The sequence below is a fragment of the Pollicipes pollicipes genome, unplaced genomic scaffold, assembly GCF_011947565.3.
Source record: "Pollicipes pollicipes isolate AB1234 unplaced genomic scaffold, Ppol_2.1 Scaffold_3087;HRSCAF=3621_pilon_pilon_pilon, whole genome shotgun sequence".
NCBI classification, from domain to species: domain Eukaryota; kingdom Metazoa; phylum Arthropoda; class Thecostraca; order Pollicipedomorpha; family Pollicipedidae; genus Pollicipes; species Pollicipes pollicipes.
The window spans coordinates 21,589,980-21,601,293 of NW_023596225.1; positions in this window are offsets into that span (position 1 = coordinate 21,589,980).

Genomic DNA, 11,314 nt, shown 5'->3' on the forward strand with positions numbered 1-11,314 from the left:
GTATTAGGTCACGGAAAAGGCTGTGAGGTCTGGGCTGGGCTTCTGAGTAATGCCAAAGTAACACCGTATGTTAATATTTTTCCTCATGTTGTTCTGCTATCAAATCGTCGCCGATGCATTTTAATTCACATGAACGATTTTTTATGGCTTGCCTTCTTGTCATGTTAGACCATAGACCCATGCTCTGAAGTTGTCATGAACTCCTCAGATCCGGGATAAACAGCTGTTGTCCCACCCGCAGTCCCCCAGGAGCTTCGAGACAACGGTGAGCGACAATGAAGGAAGATAAACGGTGTCAGGCAACCCAGCGTGTACGGCGACCAGGGGTTTCCCCCAGCACGAGAGCACGCTTGCTTGCGGCTTGCCGATTTTCGGGTCCGCAGCTAGCCAACCCAGCACTGGCGGCTTGCCGACCAGCCAATTTTGAGACCAGCTGATTGTAAATGACTAATGCAGGGCCTACAGCCGATCACGTTTCTCAGTGTGGAGTGAACCTATATCTTGACATAGTTCCAATCAATCAAATGAATTCCAGGTTATCCCAAAATCTCGCGAGCAAAGCCGATCCACAAGATCTTTGTAACCTACCAAGGTGTTCCGGGACTTAGGAAATTTCACAAAGTCGTGCTGTTGTCCGGACACAAAGCCGAAAGGGAAAGAGTCGAACGACAACCTCTTAGAAGGAGTAAAGTCAGATATGGTTAAGGACGAAGGTGACAACAGTCGAGTGGCATAAGGGTCGAATGGGATAAAAGTCGAAAGGAATGCTTGTCGAATAATAAGAAAGTCGAAGGACAGAAAGCTTACGGGATCGAATTTAACAGACATATAAGTCGAATCGGAAAAAGTTGATAGGGTTAAAAGCCAAATCGGTAAAAATGCCAAAGGAAAAAAGGCGACGGAGAACTCTACGACTAAAAGTCAACAGGGATTGGAGCGGACAGGGATAAGTCGAAGTAGAAAAGTCAAAAGACGGAACTCCCAGGGGACAAAAGCCGGCAAGGAGTCCACGAAGTACTACTGAGTGCTTATGATAAGACAGCAGTTATCACAGGCGCAGCTTGAAACGCCGTGTACTGAATATGCTGAACGTTTGAATGAATATACTGAATGACGTGAATATACTGAAACGCCGTGAATATACTGAACGTTTGCCATGTAACGTCGTTTAACCGTACGTGCTAGCATATTGGAGGTCGATAAATGGGCAAAGTAGCTTTGGGCTCATAACACCGAACACAGGGATGAAGTTTTCTGCTCCGTTAGAGGAGAGATGGTAGCCCAGCCCCAACTTTGAGAGGACGGTCGATTCCGAGTAAAAGTATTGGGGTCTTGACACGGGTAGCGTGATTTTCTTCTGTTCATTCCCCGTCCCTCTCCCCCCAACTCATTTTGCAAAAATAAGCCCCTGGCCGAACGACTAGAAATTGAAAGTGTGTGCTCCACCTTTGGAACAAATTTCGTAAGCATGATCTGGCAAGCTATCAGGACCTGCCATTAATGTAAATGACAAGGCCGAATTACGCGGTTGGCATTTCGGAGCACCACTGTAATGCATTTCTAAGGTTTTGGACGATTCCAGCGCATGCGAGATGGCGCTCAGCTTTGTGAAGTTCCTGGTCCTTTCAAACGATTGTTGGATTTCGCGCACCATATTCAAATTGAGAATGAATGCTTTTAAGATGTCAAAACAGCCCTGTTCCTGGTCTTTGGTCCCGAGACCAGGAGTAGGCTAGGGATCCATCTGAAAAAGGCGACGTAATTCAGCAGGAACCAGGATCAAGCTAGATGTGAAGGCAAATGATCTAGCAAAAATCGGGGCCTGCGATACAGCCTGCGAATAAGCCGAAAGATCCAGCAAGAACCAAGATCCGGCAAGAGCCATGATCTAGCATGAAACTAACGTGAAATACAGCTATGGATCCAACATGAAGTAATCAGCTTGCAAATGTTGCAGACATGTCAGTTGACCTTGTCACCCGACGGTCTGTATACATTTGCTACGAGGCTAGGTAGCTCCGTGGCCATCTGAGTGGATTTTGAAGAAGGTCCGTACTAATTGTATACGCTACTTATTGTTTCACAGGTAAAATGATCAAAGAAAATGATAACTGCGATTTCACGAACAGTTGAATGCGGCTGACTGGGCTAATACAGCTTTTAAAGCTTTTGGTTTGTACAGTATTTGCTTAATTTTCCCATCTTTTCCCGCATGCTGCTTTTTCAACTACACGATCGATGTGTCTTATAGACTTTGGTCTAGTTTCATCTACACGATCAATATGTCTTAAAGACTTCGGTCTAGTTTTGTGCTGGTGTGAGTGTTTTGGCATTATTCAGCAATATTTCATGTCCTACACACTGCAGGAAGTTGCGTTATTTTGCCACCACCTCACTCAGAAAGTAAAAGCAAAATCGATCCAATATTTCTATCCAAAAACGTAACCAAGCTACCAGCCGTCCACATTCCGGAGAACCTCTGAAATGTTCCGACCTCCACTTCGACGTGAATGTTCGATGACGCAGTTACAAAACCCGAAGATCGACATCAGCCGACTAAACCGATAGCGGTAATCAGCCGACATTGATCACCAAACTAGCACTAGCTGTGTCAAACATGCCCAACGCGAGTGCTGTGTTCCAGTTTGCACCTCGCCTTGCGGTAGCCAGCCGATTTCTGTGCCAGACATTAAAGGGAGAGTTCCAAATTTGTGTGGGGTTTTGAGCTGAGGTAGCAATTTTGAACATCATTCGGTGCAGCACACAGCCCTGCCCTATTAAAAATGTAAAACCGCCTGGTTGCTGAGCCACACGCCCGCGAAGATGTGTTAACTATTTCGTGCAAACTATTTCAAGATCATTCAGGCATGCATTACGCCGTCGCAACGCCACTCAAATCCTGTCAGCCTGTGGGCCACGTGACGTTTAAGACCGGGAAGAATATTATCGAGGAGCCATTCAGATCTGGCGTCCGTCAGCACGATCTTCAAACACACTGGGCGTTAATTGGCTCCCAATCAATGCTGAGCAGGCTGCGCAATTTTTAATCACGAGCTGGTTATCGATTTGTTAATTTAGAGCCCTTTCGACCAGAAGTGATCACCTCAGCTCTCGCCGTGTGACGCCTGAAGGATCTTTGACGTCGACCTTGGCAGGATTCGCGATGCGAAATGCGACAGCGAAATATTATACAAAAGCATCAAACAAAACTTATCGACATGCAAAGGACGGACCTGACGGACGGGGTGAAATGCCTCGAGTGCGTCCTCGCATGCTCGCACGGTTTTGAGCCGAGTACTGCGTTCCGACGGCGGGCAAGATGCATCGTCACTCATCCGCAAACAGCACGGTTACGTCCCGTGCCGGGCTCCGTTGGTGCGATGATTGCTACGAAGTGTGAGACGAGGCTAGCAGCCGCTTGTCAATAACCACGCGCGACCCTCTCGCATAACTGGCACGAACCTGTACCAGGTTGCACGAAACTGACGGAAACTGGACGAATCACAGCAGGGTAACTCAATGGTAAACGCTTGCATAAGCACAGGCCGCAAGAAGTAAGTGATTACATTGCCATCCGTGCGAGCACATCCGCATCATATGAGAGCTGAACAGTACCAGGGATCTTTCCCGGATGCGTGTGGGATGTACGTGATTCCACGGTGGGTGTCGCTGGCCGGCCGGCTGATTTAGAACTGCTGGAGCGGACCGTCAGGGATCTGTTCCGGATGCGTGTGGGGTGTGCATGATTCCACGGTGGGTGTCGCTGGCCGGCCGGCTGATTCAGAAATGCTGGAGCGGGCCGTCAGGGATCTTTCCCGGATACGTGTGGGATGTACGTAATTCCACGGTGGGTGTCGCCAGCCGGCCGGCTGATTCAGAACTGCTGGAGCGGACCGTCAGGGATCTGTTCCGGATGCGTGTGGGGTGTGCATGATTCCACGGTGGGTGTCGCCAGCCGGCCGGCTGATTCGAAACTGCTGTGGTGGGCCGTCAGAGGCGCCGGTCGAAGCACCATCGCGCATTGATTATTGCTTTTCGTGCTGCTTGTACTTAGCAATTCTCGCAAGGCCGGATTTGTCCGGGCCTGCCTGCGTTCGTTAGTCCTCAATGCTTTTTTGATGAACCACGCCACGGTTTGAACCAGCTGCCTTTGATGGTGTTCTTACGAGATGAGTTTTTTGTTAACTCTCGTTTTTGTCTTGGCTCTTTCAGTAATAGACCTAACAAGCATACAGCGGAGCACGCCCACATCATGCGCACAAATGCGTGCTGTAAAAAACCGTGTGTAAAATATCGGTATGTTAGCACGGTATTCAGAAAATGGTACGCTGGGGAGGCAATCGGCGGCAGCTGTCGCCGCTGCCAGTCGTAGTTACAGCCGGACAATTACTGTATGGGGACCTTGTCACACGTAATCCACTCCTTACCTGGTGTCCCTAAATAACAAAGCACCCACTTCCCCAAACCTCCCAGGCGCGGCTCACGTCCACTAAGTGCAAGCAAGTTTGTTATCACTTTCCTCCTTCTCTTCCACGAAACCGGAGCTGGCAGCGAGATGGCAGTCTGCAGGGAACGTGCCTACAGTGGGTCACCAGCCAACTGACAGGTCACGGGTCGGCTCTTCAGAGACCCTCAGACGACGCTGGGATGATGGGCTCGGCGCCAATTGAGTGATCCTCGCCATTGTAAAACGTGATTCCGAATCGTTCGAACTTTGCCAGCTCAGCAGCTGCGATGACGGTTAGATCTTGACGTCCCAAAAATGGCGCGAAGTGCAGCAGCGCTTAGCACATCCCCGAGAGAAGACGTTTGAGGCCGTTTCGTTGCAAAGTGGTGAGAAAACTGCCAGGGTGGCCATGTTTTCGTATGCTTTTAGATCAGAACAACACCCTGGAGGGAATACGGGTCTCGCCAGACATTACAGGCTAAGCGCTACGAAAGAATGCCGAGAAAACTTGCTGCAGTAGCAATGGGTATCAGCGAACCATGCCATTTGTAACTGGATTGGTCTTGGTGCAGACGGTGTTCTTTTTAAAAGAAAAAAACTGCCGAGATGGTGAATCTATGTCTTGAAAAATGTGACATTTCACGCACGCATCCGTCAACAAGGGCGTCACGTCACGCCAAGGGCGTCAAGGACGTCTGCGATGTCATTCTGTCACTGGGAATAGCACACCAGGTGACACTTGCCGCGGCATGCTGAACGCACCAGTGAGCTGTCAAATGTATTTGAAGATTTATGATAGGGCGACATCTGACCCTGCCACAAAATGCTGGAAGTGCGCCACTAAGCTGCGACTGCATGAAGCTGCGTCACTAAGCCGCGTCCCACATGGAGAGGCGTCACTAAATTGCGTATCGCATGGAGCTGCATCAGACGCAACGCACCAGCTGTTGCTTCTACGAACGCTGCCCACATCTGACAGAAGCTGCCCGACTCTCGGACGCGCTTGCGCAATCCACCTCTCCAGTACTCCTGCGCACGGATGGTTTCTGTCGCGCAGGTGGCTGCGACCCTCGCACCGCAGGAGGCGGAACCAACGCACGTGTCCCAGGGGGCAGCACGGTCGAGACTTCTCGGCAGCAAAAACAGCTGGAAAATATTAAAAACACGTGCTTTATGAACTCAGTGCTGAAATGTCGGAGAAACACCCGTCCTGAGTAACAGTAGCACGTGTTCACGACTTCATCCAGCGAGGACGGTTGGAGCCGACATCGGCATCACTACCTCCGTAATGATGTGCGCAGTCGTGTAAGTGTTTGCCAGTTCGAAACAGTGCATGTAGAAGAGGAGCGAAAAGACAGAAGATCTGGCCATGACGCTCTTTAAAGGGACTGCTCGACATTTGTATAGTGTTTTGAACTAAGGGGGCCATTTGCAAGATCATTCTCTCGCGCCGCCTGGTTTGAGATGTGCCAGACAGGTATGACATAAAAGCGTCACGCAAAGTCCGCCTCCTCAATGGCCACATGGCGTTCAGGATCGAGAAACGGACCGGACTGGCTGCTACGTGTCCCACGGTCCAAACTTAAAGCTAGCAAATACCGCCAATGTTTGAGAGCGCCCGGGCTGTGCAGCCGGCCTCCGACTGAACTCGGTCGGAGGCATGGGAGTTTCCAGCCCGCATGAAAACGCTGGATGGTTACCCCACAGCCCAATATATCGGTGTGGCATAACGCACGGCTTGTATGCGAGTGATTCTGAACGTTTTTTTTCTGTGAATGCATGTATTTTCCATCTATGAACCCTCTGAATCGGGCTTCATAGCTATTGTTGCTGTGGGTCACCCTCCAAACGAAACGACATGCAAACATACATGTTAGCTCCAGCCAGCGCTATGGTGCGCTGTTTGCGGGCACTCGTCGGTGACCTTTGATCTGTCACGTGACCTCAGCCTGCCCATCCCAGCCACACTCGGCCAGATGCAGCTATAAGCCTACTAAGCCCACCACCACCTCTTCAATATGAAACAGGTGGTGAATGGAGACGAAAAACGTGCTGTACCTAGTGTTACAAGCGGCAGAGGTGCACCAAGAAGATATCGATCCAGACGTTCTCGCTCATCCTGATGTGCCACCTGAAACTTTTATTGCCGATGGGACAGCACTGAGATGCTGGTCGACCTCGCCCAACTGCAAGGCCGACTTTTCTTTGTGCGGACTGGACTTTCAGCCCTGCTGCGAGAATCAGGGTACCTGCAGGTACAATCCGTACTGCACTGTGAACCACTCAGGTACGCTGTACTCGTGGTCACCACGCGTTGCACTACCGGCAGCTGTATCCGGGCAGATGCATGAACACGCCGGCATACGCCACCCCTGGATGGGGAGGAGCTTGGTCGTCAACGAAGCCTAGGCGCTGTTGCTTGAGCAGGACAGGACCTTCAGCTCCCAGCGACTGGATCAGAGGAAGTCGAGCCCAACGACAACGTTACTAATGGCGTGCATGCACGATAAGCTGACCAGAGAGTGAGAGCGAGAGCGTGTGTTATATGTTTAACCCTCGGAGCTTGTTGCAATATTTTGCGTTGTATGGCGGCATGATTGATGTGCTGAATCAAACGTGTTCAGTCTTGAAAATGACCCCCATTCATTTGGGGAGTGCCGACGCAACCGCCATAATTGCCCTGCCATATGCTCAACGATCGAGATGGATGAAAGCCCGCCTCCACAATATGACAGCGCCACACGTGTGACGCTTCATCTTCAGTTATGCAGCTATTCCAGGCGGGGTGTTTCGGTCTGAACTCATGCAAGTATATTCCATTTTGCTGAGAATCCATGCAAACTATACCACGTCTCAAAGTCTTGAACCTATGGTGAGCTGAACAGGCCCGTCTTTGTCACTACTTGCAGTGACCTCAGAAACCACCGTCCTTACCTCAGAAGCGCCACCGTTCAGAACGGGGTCATGTGCGTTCAGTTCAGCTAAATGACCGCCGGCGGTGATGGCAGATTTTTAAAAATCCTCCAGGCCCTGAAGAAAGCAATCGGGAAATTCCTGGCACACTCGCTGCCAGCGTTCAGGACACCGCGAACATCACGTAAAGGTCACAGACGTGGTGATCACATCGCCCGCTCGCCAGAACCACGAGTTTTCAACTCAAGATCAATCGAAAATCCAGACAGGCCTGACCGTGAGTAGACAGCTTAACGAACGGGATTTGGATCTCAAACGGTGGCAACTGCTATCTGAGGCTAAATTAATCCCCAGTCCGCCCGGGGTCACGCGCGGCAGGTGATGGAACCAGAGCAATAACTCACAACGCGCATTAACCTTTTGCAGATTGCGGTCCTTCTAGAAAATGTAATCGGCCAAAGCTGGATAAATGAAATTTTGATGTTGCCGTGTAACAGATGGCCGGCTAAGCAGCTTCCCGGTAGAACAATCTAGTCGGCAAAAGTGCGACATGCAGGCTCGGTGACTGCAGGAGACCCTTAGCGGCGGTGATTAGGTTCTCATCGATGTTGTTCATTAATATCGATGGAAATGAGGGCTAATTGTAGTTACCATCAGACACGCTCAGACCCTGAGATCTCCTAGGCTTCTTGATTACCTTTCTATATGAACTTCCTTACCCATGAACCATCAAGTATTTGCCATCCTCTAGTGCAGATCGAAAGAGAAAGAGAGTTTAACATATTGGTCCGATTTCCCTTCCTCGTTTGCTTGCAAACATCGTTGGTAGAAAACAGACAACGTTTGGCCACACAACCCAACACAAAACGTTAAATATGTCAACTAAGTATAGACTTGTACGACAAGCTTCTGCATGGAGGCACAAGCAGGTCAGCAATGAGCGAAACCGGTTCGGACAACTCAGCAGAATGCGTTGAATCTCGCTAAAAAGCATGCTTTTCTCGGCAAGAGTCGTACACAGCTCGTAGCAGCGCTATCGATGCCAGTGTTCTGCCATGTTTCTGCACCAACACCTGCCTATTGCAAGCAGCGGTAAAAATTTTGCTTTCACTACACGCTCTAGTCAGATTCTAAGTAACTAACATCAATAGACTTGCTGTTAGTCATGTAAGGCAAAGCACGCGGTTTTCGACTTTAGGACTTATGGTGCGGCTTTCTTTTACTGTCGCTGTGGTTATCGAGAGACACGAACGAGTGTCTCAGGAGAGTTATCAAGTGTCCAGGTTGCCATCAGAAACAGAACTTTATAAATCCGTCATGGTTTCCGTGGAGAAGTCTTCAAAAATGCATCTTTGCACTTTTTTTTGTCAGCCGCACGAGGAAACTCAGACAAACATTGCCGGCGGAGACATGACCCCCGTCAGGTGCGACGCTCACGTGCGCTGAACTTTGTGTCTTAAGCTACTATATACTACCAACTGAGCTTCGCTTTACTCGCGCTTTGTCACTTAGATGGGCTTTGTACCTGAAGGTACCCATGAGTAAGGTGTTATGGTTACGATCGGCGCCAATATGTGCTGTTGGATAAGGTGTGTCATGCTTTTGCGCCGAACTTTGAAAACGATAAGTCTCTAAAGCGTAACATTGAAAGCCCTACGTAACAATAGTTTTATTCTCGGATAAAATGTTCTTCACCTGTCGCAATAACTAGGAGCATAACGCATCTTTGGCTATATTTCGAATCAACTTAAACTAATGAACAATTCATCCAGCCTCATTGGGGCTCAACAGAACCGAACCAAACTCGTTTCCCCGATTTTGCAAATTTTAGTCGGGATTTGGATGTGGACTTGCGCACCATAATAGTCATTCACGAATACGACGAATACCATGCTTGGTAAAAGCCTGATGGCGTGAGTCCACCGGGAGCTGGTAAGGGCAATGCGTGGATCCAAACCCTGGACTTCAACATTGTTACATACTTTTGCCCCACTCTAGGCGGGGAAAGGGGGTTCCGCCCCCTCCCCTTCATATCTCAGGGTTTTCGTTGGTTGCTGCGATACGGATCACAGCAGTTCGTTGAAATTTTCTGACCTTTTCTTAATATCATGGCTGCGTATTGAGTCAATATTTCGATACCCGGCGGGCGCAGGGACGGCTTCAGGAATCGGTATTGATAGGAGCTCCAGCAAAATGTGGGGGTCATGCCAATATGGTGATGCTCCGGAACTATACGGAATACTGTGCGCTTACAAGGGAAACTGACTATTCCGGTGAATACGACTGTTGCAACGTGGGCAAGTTTATTGCAGTATTGCAAACCAGTGTGAAAATGGCGGCTCCAGCGCTCGAAACATGAAGTTTCCAAACAATGTGAAATGCGAAACGGGTAGGCAATACTGCACATAAAGGAGATTCTTGTGTGTCTTGATACAAAACTTTGTACTAATGCCTTATGGGCATACGCATGTTAGGTACATATGTATATATGCGATAACAAACGCGTATTCAGTTTTTGCGAAAGGGGGTGCACAAGAAAATAGCCTCAAACCTATGCCAGCACTACGGTACTTTGAATGTGTGCATTAGAAAGATTTGCACATGTTCAGCTCCTGGAAAGGAAATTTTTCATGCTTCATTAAAGCGTGTAGCAGCAACGTAGGCGACACAGATATACACTATCTCGCAATCTGCCTTTACATCTACCGAAATAAACCGCAAGCTAGTTATCAGTCTGCGTCGGTCGCGTCAAAAGCGGTTCATACACATGGCAACTGCACTGGATCAAAATGTTTCAATTTTTATTTTGGCCCTCCCTGCTGCCTTCCATGAGGAATTCCTGAGAATGTTTTTTTAATCCAGATCTCGTCGACCGAAATCAACTGTTGCTCGTTTTTTTCGAAGGCGTCCCGGAAGCTCCACTGATTTCGTGCAGAGCCCGTTTCGTCCGGAGTGTGTATAATGACATCACGTTTCCCAGGTTTGTCACTGGCTTACCTGGATCTATATCTAATTCAAATTAATGGCATGGAAACCAGTCTAAGACTTAATCAACATTTACCGTTGTCAGGTGGGCGTCTGTCACGCTTTTCAACCCAGGAAGCTCAAGCTAGTGAGCGCGACCCGGGAAGCTCAGGCTAGGCCACACGTGAGATAGCTAATCTGGACAACCGTTAAGGTATCTCGCGGGGCCACTTGTTCTCATTTCCGGCCAATACGAAATGCGTGCCGCCTAACAAGAGCTCCAATCGCTATTTTCCGGACGGTCATTCGTCACCATTAGCACTAGTGCTGAGTCGGCCGGTTCTTTTCTCGAGTGGCAGAACCGACTGAGGGCGGCCTCCTCGGGCACCCAACTTCTGATGAATCGGCGGTCGACTCCGAGGCGAGCAGTCCCGCCTCAGGGACCCAGCCGATTGATTATTCGGCTCACTTTTCCGTAGGCAGCGCGGCGGGGCCGGAAGGATGCAGTCATTAGCAGCTGTTGGTCACGCGCGAGATGATGTGCGCTGGGGCACTGGGCCGTCGTGGTCCTGCTGGAATCTTGGGTGCACCCAATACTCGCGCCAAAGTTGCGACCAGCAGTGATAACGACCGATCGCTTTCCGAATTGTTCCAGTGGACTTGTCGGTCAAGCACGCTGGCTGGGCAGCAGCACAACTGACTGACATTTCCCAGCTTTGTCGGCCGAATGTGAGATGCATCGTTCTCAAACGCGACCGGTCAGCGCACCAAGTAGGAAACGACATCAGTTTGCCTGTGAACAGCGGACAAGCTCGCTGTCTCACAGCTGGACACCAACTGGTTCTGTGGCTAGGGACGGAACTGAAGGCGCAGCCGGAGCCGGAACCGGAGCCGAAGCCAAAGCCGAAGCCAAAGTCGAAGCTGGAACCGAAACCGAAGCCGACGCCGAAGTCGAGTCGGAGCTGGAGCCAGACTCAGAGCCAAAACTGA